The 14,750-nt window shown below is 46.4% G+C and overlaps 1 protein-coding gene and 1 long non-coding RNA gene across 4 annotated transcripts in view; one reads left to right on the top strand and one right to left on the bottom strand.

Annotated features, from left to right (window-relative positions):
* Ldlrad3 (low density lipoprotein receptor class A domain containing 3) overlaps positions 1 to 14,750 on the bottom strand; it is a 243,748-nt gene that overhangs the window by 69,771 nt on the left and 159,227 nt on the right. The gene's annotated exons all lie outside the window — the stretch shown is intronic.
* LOC128100652 (uncharacterized) lies at positions 1,749 to 6,616 on the top strand. Its single transcript, XR_008214861.1, has 3 exons — positions 1,749 to 4,364; positions 4,580 to 4,871; positions 5,770 to 6,616. It is a non-coding gene; the product is annotated as an uncharacterized LOC128100652 (long non-coding RNA).

A 14,750-nucleotide genomic window follows, 5' to 3' on the forward strand; every position in this document is an offset into this window, starting at 1 on the left:
GATGTGCTAATTTGAAACATTTACTGTTTTAGGCATTTTTAATGGCTTGAGAAACTGCACGACACTGTGCACAGTGGGCTGAATTGTGACCTCCTGGTTATGTCTCAAGTCCTGGCTCCTGGGACCTGCGAATATAACCTTGGTTGGGAACGGAGTCTTTGTAGATGGAATTGAGTTACGGAGTTTTAGAGGCGGTTATCTTTGATCTGGGGTGAGCCCGATACCCACGGACTGGTGTTTTCCCAAGGCAAGGAGACAGAGATGTGGGACACACAGACATGTAGGGAAAAGGCCACAGAGAGGCACCTGGAGTGACATGGAGGGACACATCAATAAGCCAAGGAGTGAAAGGGCTGCTGGAAGCACAGGAGGCTGGGTGAGGAAGAGGAGGTATCCTGTCCCACAAGTTCTGGACCGAGCACTTCAGTGACTCATCGTGGACTCCTGTCCTCCAGAGTGGTAACACAGTATATTTCTGTTGTATTAAACCAGTTTGTGGCCACAGCCATGGGAAACCAGTCACTGCAAGAAGCAGCAGTGATGTGACCATTTATGGAACATGTTCAAGCACACCGTAAGGATGAATGCAGTAGGTGTCACCTCTAAAGACAGAAAGGCATTAGAAACCCACACCCCACCTGCACGTTACTGTGGGTGGATTAGCCAGGAGCAGCTGCCACGCTGCTCTTCTCACATTCACCAGACATTTGAGTTCCCGAAAATCATCTAGAGAGGTGAGAGCATAGGGAACATTATTCTGATTTTACAGATGAGCAACTTGAGCTGAAATGTGATCAGGAGACTAAGCTAGTGGCGGGTTTGAATACGAATTTGCTTCTCTAGGATTGGCTCATCGGTTCTCTTCCACGTGGCTGTAGACTTAGTGTCTCAGGCTGCGTGGAGCCTGTCTCCAAAGTCATATGGTGAAGTCCTAATCCCAACATGCCGTGAGATAACCATATCGGGAGGAAAGGACTTCAAATAAGTGACTGAATATTAAAAACAAGTGGGTTTTTTAGGATGGCTCCTAATCCACACATTGCCCTTGCAAGGTATCCTTGTTAGAAGAGGGCAGAAGAGCCGTTCTGTGTGAGGACCTGGGCAGAAGGCGGCTGAAGGAGAAACCAGTCCCAGTGACACTTGCATCTTGGACACTTACCCTGAGGACTGTGAGAAGATAATTTTCTGTCGTTTAAGCTGTTGCTGCCTGTAGGGTTTTGCTACAGCAGCCTGGGCTGAGTAATGTCTTAAGTGTTTGTACATGCTCCTCCTTTCCCCACGGCACCTTCTGTAGTTCAAACAGGAAGCAAGAAAATGTACAATTCCCAGCTGTAGGCCTTTCTTGCCCAGTGGGTCTACTGTGGTTACAACCAGCGACGGTTATGGCAACACCACCTTCTGGAGAAGATCTGTCCACCCATGGCGCCAGCCAGGACCAGGAGAGAGAGGCAGTACCAGGGCTGGGTTTCCTTAGGGACCAGGGGCATCTCTGGACTTCAGCACAGGGATGGGTGTTGCTGGAGGGAGTAAGGTGTGCCTGGGGCCCAGGCTCTGGGAGATGACTGGGTCTGATCAGTCGGGAACAACCGCTTTCTTCTCCACACCGACTCTTGGTCCCTGTACCTGTACAGGAAGCCGATGCCATCTACTGCACTTCGGGAAGCATTTGCCATGCCAAACCCCTGGACAGTGCCCATGCTCAGCAGGCATTTAGAAAAGGTTTCCTGTGTGTATAAGGAAAGGCAGGATCAGTTCTTTGCATAAATCCCACTGCAGTACTTTGGTCCTTTTCTCAGCATATGAGTCCAGAAATAGAATTTTCTGTAGATGCATAATAATAGTTTAAGCTTTTAAAGTTGAGAGTGATGGCCCATGCCTGCAATCCCGGCATGTTAGAAGGCTGAGGCAGGAGGATAGCAAGGACAGCCTAGGTTACATAGCAGTACCCACTCAAACAAAAAAGAAATCAAAACAAAACAAAACAAATATTTAGCCCCCACACTGAAAAGTCAAGAGCTTGCACAGAGCACTCCCAACCTCTATTCCTTTTGATAAACAGGAAGACTTGGTAGTATAGAAAGTGTCCTCCTCCACAGATGAGCTGCAGCTCAATCAGGGCTTCCCCCATATGTGGCAATGCACATGGTCTCACCCACCAGCAGTGACACCTCGACCCACCCACTGGCTTTTAGACAATTCTCATTGCTAGCGTGGAGTGCAGGAATGATAGGGCCTAGACGGTGCATTTAGCATGCTCAAGTAACCACTTCTCATCAGCACTCACAAGCCCTGAGACGGTTCAAAGATTCTTAACACACATTCAGAGTTAGTAATGAGCCACACTGAAGGTGGGCAGGTGAGCAGGAAGTTGTGTTAAGGATTCCAGTCAAGACCTCATCACTAACGAAGAAGATGGGTGTGATTTCAGTCATCAACAGAAAGCAGAATGGAATCACAGAACAGGCACAGACATGGATCTTCTTGAGTCTGAGGTAGGCAAGCCCAGTGAACAGCCTAGCAACCTGGGACTCCTCTTGGCTTAGGCTAAGCACATAACCCCCTTTGAATAATGCCTATTGCAGCCCCAAACCCTTACCTGTATATACTAACTAAGCACATGCACCGCCCCGCAGCTCAACAAGGCACTTAGAAACCTAGGCCCCCCCACCTACATACAGCTGCGTGCACACTCTACTAACAACAATAGAATATGTTTCCTCTCCCCTTAAAAACCATCAAACTTCGATTCTACTCAGTTCTTACATTCTATACTGTTCTTACAGCTTGGGTATGAGAGTGGGAAGGCCAATCCAGCTGAACTGGCTTCAGGTGCATGCTCAATGAGGCAAACTACATGTGCTAAGTAACTTCTGAGAGAAACTCCCTATTTACCACCTTATGACTATGCATAATTGGGCATGCATATGGTTTAAGTCAGCTGCATTGTGGGAAAGAATATGAGAAGTAGAGAAAAGTTATAAACTTAATCTGCCAATCAAAATAAGGATCTACCCACAGTATGTTCCTTAGCAGCTAAACTCCTCCTCCTCCTCTTGAACCTCATAAAAGAGGCCCCAAACCACAGTCTGGGTCCCTGAGTACCTTCACTCATGTCCACAGTCAATCTTAGTGGTGTATTCCTTTCTGATCTTTGCTTTGAATAAAGTATCATTGATACTTTGTAATCTGTGTGCACCTTTATTTCATCCTTGAATAGGACACTATGACTCTGGAAACACCTGGTCCAGACTCTGACCACCATTAACAGGTCTACTACCTCTTTTGCAGCCCACAGAATAGATCCAGCCTGAAGCAGGTCTAGATGGCAATCCATCCTTTCAGGAGTAAAAGCATCAGAGAAAAGCCACAGTGGGGGAGTGACTCCCAGGATGTTTTATGCTAAATGCAGGCATTTCTATGCTGGAACCCTAGCCACTGCCAGAGAGATGGTTTCTCCCTCTAGCCAAAATTAAGAAGATGTGGGGGCTGGGGAAAAGGACAGAGCTATAGTTTTCTGAGAAAATGGAACAACTTCACCTCTACATGTCTGGAGTGAGATTCAGGGAAAAGCCCCTAGGGTATGGTTTAGAAAAAAACAAGACAAAACAAAACAAAAAAGCAACCCCAAACTCTTGATACTGCAGTTTCACAGAGTAGATCAATATTTCAGCTTAAATGAGAATTTACTGCCTTCAGAAATGCAGACGAAGCTGTGCTGTTTCATCCTGCTCTCCACCCAGAGGCCACACAGTGTTCCTGTGTGCTGACACACCAGCCTGGCCAGCAGAGCAGGTAATGTAACCCCAGGTAACTGAAGGAGTAGCACCTTGTGCGAGCAGAGCATGTCTGCCTTCTCCCGCTGGGGACACCTGGCTCACTGCTGTCACAGAGAGCACTCTTTGAACATGCCCTTCTTTCATCCAGGCTAACAGACATCACATCTTCCCATCTCCCTTTATTGGCTGACTTCCTTCCTTTTCCCTAACTTCTCCCATCCAGGCACACTCTGCACCACGGCCTCGCAAGCACGCACTGAAGCTATAGACCTGTGGCACCAAACGAGACTGTCGGGAAGATCAAACCCGGACCTCAGGACAGGAACAGGGCTGTGGTTCCCGCTCTGACAGCCGTCTCCGTTTTCCTGGAGGGAGCATCCGCTCCCACATCCTCCCCAGACTTCCAAGGCACACATAAAAATTCGATCCCTGCTTTCTCTTTACTTTTATCTCTGCTGTGTGCTCTGGGGAGTTTTTACAAAACAAACGAACATGAACTTCAAGGTATGAGGAGTGTAAATCACTGCAAACTCTCCAGGCCTCCAAATGCTACAAACACTGCTTAGCCAAGGACCAAAGAAAAGCCCGGTAGGTGATTATTCTTATTAAATAAATGCCATCCTGTTTTTGGATCGCATCCTGGTCGACAGAGCCTTTTCACAGATATTACAGCTGCATGAAGGGTTGGGCTAGTACCACGCATGTCTTGCTTTAGGGGGGAAATACTTAAGAAAGAATATGTCTAACTAACAAGTGACATGTGTATGGTGCATATATATTATATACATGTTTATCGTTCACAGAATTAAAACCAGCTAGGATTCTACCATATAGCTCCACTAACTTTTGTTTGTTTGAGACAAGCCTTACGATGGAGGCCAGGCATCTCTGAACTTGAAGTGATCCTCCTGCCTCTGCTGCTGAATCTTCTGAAATTACAGACCATCATTCCCAGCTAAAGGTGTTTTGTCTGACTGTTTCCTGCTGACTCGCTGCAGCATCAAGCATTAAACCTAGGGCTTGTCATTATTGATCAGCATTCTGCTACTGAGCTTATATAATCCCAGATCATTTCTTCATGCTAGTATTTTTCAGGTAAGGTAAGCAAGGTCTCTTGCTGCCGCTCAGCTCAGTTTTTTTTTTTAAATTTTATTTTATTTTTATTTATTTATGTGTGTGTGTGTGTGTGTGTGTGTGTGTGTGTGTGTGTGTGTGTGCATGTGCATGTACATGTGTGCACACCTGTATCCCGGTGCCTGCAGAGGCTAGAAGGTGGTGTTGGATCCCCTGGAGCTAGAGCTACAGGTAGTTGTGAGCTGCCTGATGTGGATGGTGGCCTTCTGTAATAGCAGTATAGACATTTAACTCCTGAGCCATCTTTCCAGCCTCCAGCTTTTGTTTTTTGTGAAGTTTTTTTTTTTTTTGTAACGTTAAATCCATTTAAAAATATTTTTACACGCCTTTAATCCCAGCACTCGGGAGGCAGAGCCAGGTGGATCTCTGTGAGTTCGAGGCCATCCTGGTCTACAGAGCGAGATCCAGGACAGGCTCCAAAACTACACAGAGAAAGCTTGTTTAAAAAAACAAAAACAAAACCCAAAAAACAAAAAAAAATATATTTTACTAATTATACTTTCTTAAGTATAATTAGTTAGAGTAAATTTTCCTAACTAATATTAATATTGGCTTGCACGTGCTTCTCAAGTGCACACAGGTCACATTGTTATCAAAGTGTCAGTGTTGTTCCTTTGTGAACCGTAGGACCCTTACGAGACTCTAACTCTCAGACAGATGGCCGCATTGTCACGTGTTTACCCAACACTACCAACAGTGAGGATGGCAATTTCCTCCATCAGTCCTAGACACAAGCCACAGTTTTCTCTGTCACCAGAGTCCTAACTACTGTCACTTCTTTGCCCTGTCTGTGATGAAGGGTGACCATGTCTTCGTCGGCATCTGGCTAACAGTATCTCTTTTTCTGTCAACTACCAAGGTCAGCGTTTGTCAAGGACAACCAAGCTGCACTTGGAAGTGACCGTCCAGCTTTCCAAGGTACAACCATCAACACACCCACCCTTCTGCTCACCTTCACTGACTGTCCTTTTCATAGCTACCAGAGGGAACCCTCTTTCCCTTGGGCATGGTGATAAGCCAATAAGGAATGTCATTTTTCCAGAGCATGCTCAAGGATGTCAGGTGGCCTCTCTGGACCACAGCCTTCAGAACTACAGCTCAGTAACTAACCAGCACGGATCTGCAATTCTGGGCAGTCACTTCCACTGGCTTCCCGCCCTTGATGATCACTGAGGCAACAGAGATTTCCACCTGTGCTTTGCCTTATCAGCTCTTCTCAATGTGCATTCTCAAAGGGCACACCCAGCTCCTCTTCATCCTCATCTCCCGGAGACAACTTAAACAGTGACCACAAGCATCTCCTAAGAGCCAGACAGACAAGAGACACCAGCTGCTTTCTTGAAGCTCTCTGTGAACTGGGGGTGGGGTGAGGTGTCATGTGATTCAGTGGGCACTGTTTGCATGTATCACCGGTGTGATTGAGGGGTAAGTAACAACATCTTGGAGCCACAGACTCCTGTTGAGATGTGGATTGTTGTGAGATAAAGTACAGTGTCCATGAAGTGACTGGAATGTGTTGGCTGCTTGACGCAGTAAGAAACAGCAAGCCAGGGAATCCTTGGAAGGATCTGCTCTGTTCCCACATTTAGCTTTAGTCAGGGGTGAAAGATGAGGGTTGATGGGTGGAAGGGGGCAGCAAACTGTGTGCCAATAATATCAAATAAACTGTTGATCCCCAAGAAATAAAAGGTATGTGGATGGGCAATAGCTACTGCTCACAAAGCTATGCTGTCCAGACAGGATGGATGGATGTATATATATATATATATATCAAGGGTGGATATATATATATAAAATATATATATAATATATATGGATCAAGGGTGCCTAATCTTCTGTCACTTATCATTACAAACCCTCGGTCTTGTCCATCCATCCCCCAGCTCCCCAATGATCATATGCTCCGACAACCGGCATCTTCTAGTTAGAAGTACTTTCCAAGGAAGCCGTGTCAGGGAAGTCTGTCTGCAACATCTGCCACCAAGATGCAATTATTGAAGCCTAATTAATCTGATTCCCATTTTTTATTAATCACCAACGAATGTCATTTGCTGAGCCAAGCCTGTGATCAGCACGAGATAATGGGCACTGTTATGAAGCTGGAATGAGGCCAAGCCAAAGATAAGCTATCAGGAGTTTCTAATTAAGACTGAGCTAGCCTGCAGACCACCCCACATGTCTGTGAAACTCTGAGATGCTGAAGACCCTGGTTTGTGGAATCACTGATTTGTTCCTATTACATCATTTTACAAAAGATTAGAGACTATCATTGCTCCTACATAGAGTCTAGTACTGCTCCTGCATTCCCCACCGAGACCTGTGCTAGGCACTCCATGTACATCTCATTTAATCTCTCCAACCATCCTCATCCCAACATTCAGAATCACAAAGTAAAGAAAAGATTTGAAATCTGGTCTCCCTGATTCTAAGGGTCCATGTTTTTCACATGGTGATGGATGGATGGTCCAATGCAATGGGTAGCCATCTGCAGTCACTATACCCAATCTGCAAGAGTACCCTCAGGCTGACACTATGCAAAAGCAACAGATTTAAAGAGCGAAGAGTAAGAGTCCTGAGTTATGCACAGCCCTCGGAATTTCACATTCAAGCAGCAGTCTAACAGAAAAAAATTTTTCTTTGTTTTCTAACCTTAAAAAATAATGAGCACAAAGGAGCTTGAGAAGTCTATGAGCACAGACAAACATTTCCAAGCTAATCAATATGCAAATGGCCATCTCTGCCTGGGCTCCCGTGGCCTTCAGCTCTGCAGCAGGGCAGAGCGGTATGAGGGGCATTTTTCAAGAAGCGGTTTAGGATTACAAGGTGGAATTATTATTTATCCATTCAAAATATGAGGCTTGCTAATTAGGTCATAATGGTTCTCGTTTATCATGGCACTGAGAGCATGTGTTCTATTGATCTACAGGGCTGTCCATGAGCACGAGGCTCTTACTAATACCAGCTTACTTCTGCCCAACTGTTCTTATGAACCCTCCTGGAAACTCACTTGAGTGATGCAGGCCTACCGAGAGGGAGGAGTGTGCTACTGTTACCTGTCCAGTGGAGTCCTCAGAGTCTTCCCCAAATTGCTGAGACCTGCTAGTTCTGGCGGCAAAGTTGGAGGTAAATGAGCTCTTGTGGTTATGTTGTTAGCAGCTGAGTGGAGAAAATCTGAACTAGAGAGATGGGAATTAAGCCCTTAATTTTAGGAACAACCCAGGATCTAAAGGGCAAAGGAGTCCTGGCTAAAGCACCAGGAAGTCAAGACCCTTATTCACACTCACCAACAGCAACAGGATGGTCTCATTCATAGTTTCCTCTACCTAGTCAGGTACAGGTCACGGCCATTGATAAATAAGGCTGAGTGGCTGCCTTCTGCTCCATGGCCCCTTCTTAAGATTTAGGATAAGCTCTGTTCCTGTTGCTTGCTGATTGCAGGCCTTTGGGTAGTCAACATTACACCCCTCTACCCCAAGGGCCTAATTGTGAAGCATAAAGAGAAATCGCCAGGAAGTCTCCAAAAGATAGAACTTGTGAAACACTTGGTGCATAGTGGGCATTCAAAGTTTTGTGATTCAATTTCCTCTTCATCCTCAGAGACAGATCGGCTTGCTCCCCATAAGACACCACTGCAGGCGTAAAGCAGTGCAAAGTGTAGGACAGGATGTGTGAGATGCCCTAGAGGCTAGAAGGGAGTTATCCAGCAGAGTATCCAATCCTGAAAAGATGATACAAGCAACTCCGTGGAGCCAGACTGCTGATAGCACTAATCCATCGGATTAACTCAAAGGAAGGCCTCTGTGGTCAAGTACTGTTGGGAAAGTCATACTACCGTCCTCACTGGGGATATCAAATGCACCCAAGGCTCACAACAGTGCTCCAGCAGAGAAACACATTTCACATTGGTTTGCAGTTTGCCCATGTCTCTGTGGTAGTTTGAATGTAATTGGCCCCCATAAGCTTATAGGGAGTAGCACTATTAGGAGTAGTAGGCTTTGTTGGAGTAGGTATGATCTTATTGGAGGAAGAATGTCACTGTGGGGGTGGGCTTTGATGTCTCATATATACATAAGCCACACACCTCACACCACTTCCTGTTACCTGCAAGATGAAGGACTCTCAGTTACTTCTCCAGCAAAATGTCTGCCTGCATGCCGCCATTTCCCACCATGATGACAATGGACTGAAACTCTGAACTGTAAGCAAGCTACCCCAATTAAATGTTTTTCTTTGTAAGTGTTTTGCCTTCATGGTGTCTCTTCACAGCAATAGAAACTCTAATTAAGACAGTCTTCAGAGCTGTTTTGGGAGGAGTCTGAGAGAGGGCATGCAAAGGTTACTCTTCTAAATGTTCAAATAAAGGAAAAGGCTTAGGACGGGAACAGACAGGAGGAAGAGGAATGAGGCTAGCCATGCTGCCTCCCCATAGGGTCTGTGGGTCAGAAAAGTCAAGTCTCCAGAATTTTCCCACACACTGCCACAGCTAAAGGGGCCATGCCAGTGATGAATCTTGCAGGAATCGGGTGCCGCTGAGTAGGATCGCAGAGGTACAACTTTTCCCACCATTTCTCCCAACGTGACTTTGACCTGAAAGGGTCAAAGTCAAGGATAAACCACAGCAGAACTCTTAATTAAATCTCGTGTTTAAATAATTCACACATAGAAGAAGAAAAGCGGCCTCTCTGGGCCAAAGAGTCCAAGAAGGTGGACGCTCACTCAGGTAGCCCCACAGATCCACCCAACACCATCTCATTATCTTTCTGCATTTACAGTGGTAAGGCAGAGACAGGGAGTGTGAGGAAATAAAGATGGCAATCTGAGACAAAAAGGAGGCAGAAAGTGGCGGGCTGGTGTCATGAGATTAACCAGGCCAGAAGACAACAAGGGACCAGAGGCAAGGAGAGCTGAGGAAGTGACCAGTTCTTCTCTCATCTTTGACACCTGCTTGGTGCCCGGCAGGTGGTGCCTGTGGGAGTCCTGGAGAGTCCACATTACCCACTACCATCCTGCCAAGTGTGAGCTATTTGTCTTGATCCAGATCAAAGGGCTGATTTTCAGCAAGATAGGAGGTTCCTGGGGAAAGGTTCAGCATTCCTATAATGGAATGAACCCAAGAGGGAATAAATGAGTCCATCACTCAGTGAGATCATTAGCAGATGCCTCTACCTTCTGCTGAAAGAAAGGCTGGGCTCCTGCCTGCAAACATGTCTGGCTGCCTCCTTCATCATATGCCCAGGGGGCCCAGGAGAGCTCCCTGAGCAGAGTCCAATACTCATTTCCTACTGCACAGGGGGAGATAATATGCAAAACTCCCTCCAGAGCATCATACCTGTGGATTAAGAAATCATTTCCCTCAGTCATGCAAATACCCCCTGGAGTGAGAATCTATGATTGAGCCAGAAGAGAAAAAGGTGATTTGGAGAACTCCATCTTTACAGGAACTGATGAGCAGCCTGTTAATAGGGTTAGTGCACTTAGCAACAACACCTGCTGCATGTTAAGGGGACCCAGTGACACCTTTCACATCTTAAATTGCAGTAACAGGGACTAAGTAATGCTTGCAATTCATTACCCCTGCTCACTGGAACTTCTCAGGGTCTCCCTCCTCATGGTGTCCATGGAATGCCAGGCTGCATCGTTTTGCCTTGTAAAAGATAATATGTATCCTAAGCTCTTGTTTGTTTCTCTGTATGTCTGGGTGTCCATTCAAATGTCTGATGTCCCACTGTTACTGCCATTCTTCTTGTTCTTAAAAAAAAGTTTTATTTTAGAATTAAAAAAAAACCTTCATGTGTACAGATGTTTTGCCTGTTAAGTATATGTATGTGCACCACATGTTTATCTCATGCCTGAAAAGGTCAGAAGAAGGCACTGGATCACCTGGGAATGCAGTTACAGATGTTTATGGGCCACCATGTGGGTGATGGGAATTGAGCCTAGGTCCTATGCAAGAGCAACAAGTGCTCTTACCCGCTGAGCCGTCTCTCCAGCCCATTCCTCCTGCTCTTGATTCAAAACGATCCAGGTGGGAACTTGGAGGGCGAAGCGCTTGCTGTACAGGTGCAACAGATTGGGTGGGATCCCAAGCACCTGAAGTGGCAATTAACGAGGCAATTCCCCGTAGTTGTATCTGATAGTCAAAAGAGGTTTACTTTGGTGTGACTTACAACCAGCAAATGGATCAGTTACAGAATCCAAGCAAGTTCTCTGGAGAACTCTGACTTGGTCTGCAATCCAGCATCCAGGATCACGAGCTAGCCAAGGGAGAGATCACTTCCACATTTCCCCTCTTAAAATGGGTCCCTGTTGAGCAGGGGCAGGTACCTAGCAGTTACCTGCTGCCTTCTAGGGGCGGTGCTTCAGGGGTGAATGAAGCACAGACAAGCACCCCTACAAGCACCCATGTAACCAGCTGGGTGCAGCAGCACCTGTATATAATCCTGGAGTGGGCGGGTGGGGGGGGAGGTGACCCCAGGACTGGCCGGCCAGTCAGCCCAGCCCCATTGCTGCTCCCCAGGTGCCAGTGACATCTTGCATTGGGAAATGAGGTGGAGTAGGGTGTGGTGACACACATGCCTTTAATCCCAGCACTCCAGAGGCTGAGGCATTTGAGGCCAACCTGGCCTACAAACAGAGCTTCAGGCTAGCCAAGGCTACATAGTGAGACCCTGTCTGAAAAAGCAAACAGATAAAAAACAAAAACAAAAAACAAAACAACAAAAGAAAAAGGAGGTGGAGGGTGCTTGAGAAATTACCACACCAAGGCTGTCCTCGGCTTCCATGTGCACACACAAACACATGCTTATGCACTTGCACACACAAGTACACACAAACATACAAAATCAAAATAAACCATCCAGGTCAGCAAGTATATGGTTGTGTGCATACACATACACTTTACATATATACAAGGGAATTTGAAAAGGAAGAGTCAGTAAAGCCAAACTCCCAGCTCTCAGGTTTACCAACCAGAACCAACCATGGCTACCCCCTGCTGGACCATCCTACCTTCCAAAGTAGAACGTGGGCTGAAGCCCTTTCAGTCCATGGGGCAAACATACGGGTACAACTCAAGGTGCCTGAGAGTTCAGATGGTGACCTAGGGTAGAGTTAACTTTCCAGCTACTAAGTAAATAGTGGTAACTTAACAAGCACATACCATATACCAGACCCCAACCGTGTTACTGTAGACATTACCCTGACTTCAATTTACGTTGAAGTTCAACATTACCTTGCGTTCAACCTCTCAAGAGAGAGCAAAGAACACAAAATGAGCACGCTATCAAAGCCATCTTATTATCCTCAAGGGGATGGCTCTGAGGCTACAGGGAGGAAGTCATTTGTCCAGGTCACAAGGCAGGTGAGCCATAGAGCTGAGGACTGGGAGACCTGTCATTTCTGAGCTGCCTTTCTTTCCTCCCTTCATACAGCTTGTGATCCAGGAGCTCAAAACAGAGACACCAACAGCCCACAGAGCTTACACTTTTCCACATGTGACAGCTCTGTACCTGGGGCTGTGGGTACTGAGGGCTAGACATGATGAACGGCTGTGAGAAGTCTGCAGCTGCAGCAGGAAACTCCAAGGGACAAGGGACAGCAGGAGCAAACACTATCACCTGAACAGAATATTAACAGGGGGCTTGTGACCTGTGGTCAAATCCTTGACCATTCTGTGCCTCTGTCCCCTCATCTATAATCTGGGGAATAAAAACACCCACTCCTCTTGGACTGTTATGTGGATTAAATACAAAGTGTTGAGTACTTGGGACAGACTTCGGGCACATGACACTGTGTAACAGATGAACCATAATGAATAGTTAATTATTTTACTACTCCACGGCTTAATGACAGTTCATTACAAGAACTGCATTGTTAGGCCATTTTGACATATGAACATGATACTGTGCTTTTCCACAAACCCAGATGGTGGAGTCCTCTCGCATCTGGGCTGCATACCATTTATATGTAGCACAGTCTCTTTCTTACAGCTACAGCCACAATTGAGCACAACACTGAGAAATTAAACCAAGCACAGGAGAAAATGATGTATTCCAGAGACATGGTATACACAGGCCGTACGAGGCTGCTGCTGGCCCAACAGCACACTGCTTTACCATAGACTCTGTAAGTAGCAGGGACACACCCTGAAACAGAAGTACAGTGAACACAGAAGCCAGGAGCAGCTGCTTACTGCTGTCATAGACTATTACCCACCGCACACTATTGTGTGGTGCCACAGGTTCCTACACCTGGCCGTGCCCTACGTGTGCTCCCGTCGGCAAACCCACAAGCACATATGCATTGTGCTGTGACACTGGGGTGGCTGCATCTTCACTGGGTGGCAGGGAAATTCCAGTTCCTTTATAGTTGTTTAACAGCAAGGCTGTAATATACAGTCAGTCTGCTTTGCCTGGGACACCATTTTTGGGCAATGGCAGGGTTAGATTAAGTGCATGTCATCAACGACTATGCTCAGCCTGTACACCCACACACGCATGCACACCCACCCCAACCCCCCACACCCCCACACATTTCTTTCTCAGAGAGACTGGTTACTGAGTCACATCTTCCAGAATAGAGAGTGGATTTGGCAGACAAGTCGCTTAATGCAGCTTTCTTTATTTTCTGTCTCCAGCTCTTTTATAAATAGGTTTGCCAAATTGATGCTTAATAGCTTAATATCGGGTTCATATTAATCTCACCCTGTCTGAGCTTCAAAGGGACAAACTGTTCTGACTGTTAATGAAACAAATTTCAGTTGCAAATTTCCCTGGGATCAGAGCTGGGGAAAGAAAAAAAATCCAAATGATCTAAAAAGACAAACATCTCCCTGGTGCGCTTTTCAAGCCACTGGATTTTTATAGAGCCTCCCCCTAAAGTTAGGGAAGTCCAGCTGCCTCAGCACAGCTGGGTTAGGGCCCCCATGGACACTAGATGGCGCAAGAACATGCTCCAAACCATGAAGACTAGCCTGCTGCCCTTCACCCAACCTGCTCCAGGCCTGGTGGGTTCCCTGAGATAAGATGTGTGGTACAAACAATGCAAGTTCGAATAAACGCTCCAGATTCTATAGCCAGAGACAGTCAGCATGAAGTTGTAAGATATGTTTCCATCTCCTGCTCTGACCCAATACATCTGGGCATTCTCTTCAGGATTCAAAATGTGAAAGAGCCAACAGAGTGATTATACTACACTGCTGGGCTGCCTGCTCAAAACCACTTAAGGTGGCAGATTTCATGTGCTGTGTATTATACCACAATCTTTTTTAAAGGGCAGATCATCCCCAGTAATAGCAAGAGCATTTTCATTCAGAAGAGCTAAGCATAAAAACACATAATGGTGCCGTTTTTTGGTTTCGTATACTGTCCTCTGGCCCCAAAGCAACCGAAGAAGTATTTATTTTACTGCTGGCTGGTTCCAGGACCCAGCCACTATCATTCACGATCGAAGCTTCTCTTACAGAAAAATACCAACCCTGCCCTATCTGAGAAGGCCAGAGGCAGGACATCACAGAGAGAAAGGCCCCCATGCACCAAACTAACATGCTGGCTGCCTCTGATATCAGCTGCAACTCACTGTGTAAAATGGTCCTCGTCCAATCGAGATTACAGGCACAACCTCCCATCCTGTCTATCGGCCCACTGAGATCCATGGGGTCCACTTGTAGTGGGAGAAAGTCAGGAGAGGACATCCTGAGAGAAGCCAGGACCAATGGGGCACAGGTAGAAGTTTCTGGTAAGTCCCAGGCTGGATGGTCTAAGATGCTGGAGCCCTGATAATGGAAGAGGAGATCCAGTGCTCTGACTGGACTTCAGAGAACAATGCATTCCAGACTCCAGT

The sequence above is a fragment of the Peromyscus californicus genome, unplaced genomic scaffold, assembly GCF_007827085.1.
Source record: "Peromyscus californicus insignis strain IS unplaced genomic scaffold, ASM782708v3 Scaffold_7__1_contigs__length_154581171, whole genome shotgun sequence".
NCBI classification, from domain to species: domain Eukaryota; kingdom Metazoa; phylum Chordata; class Mammalia; order Rodentia; family Cricetidae; genus Peromyscus; species Peromyscus californicus.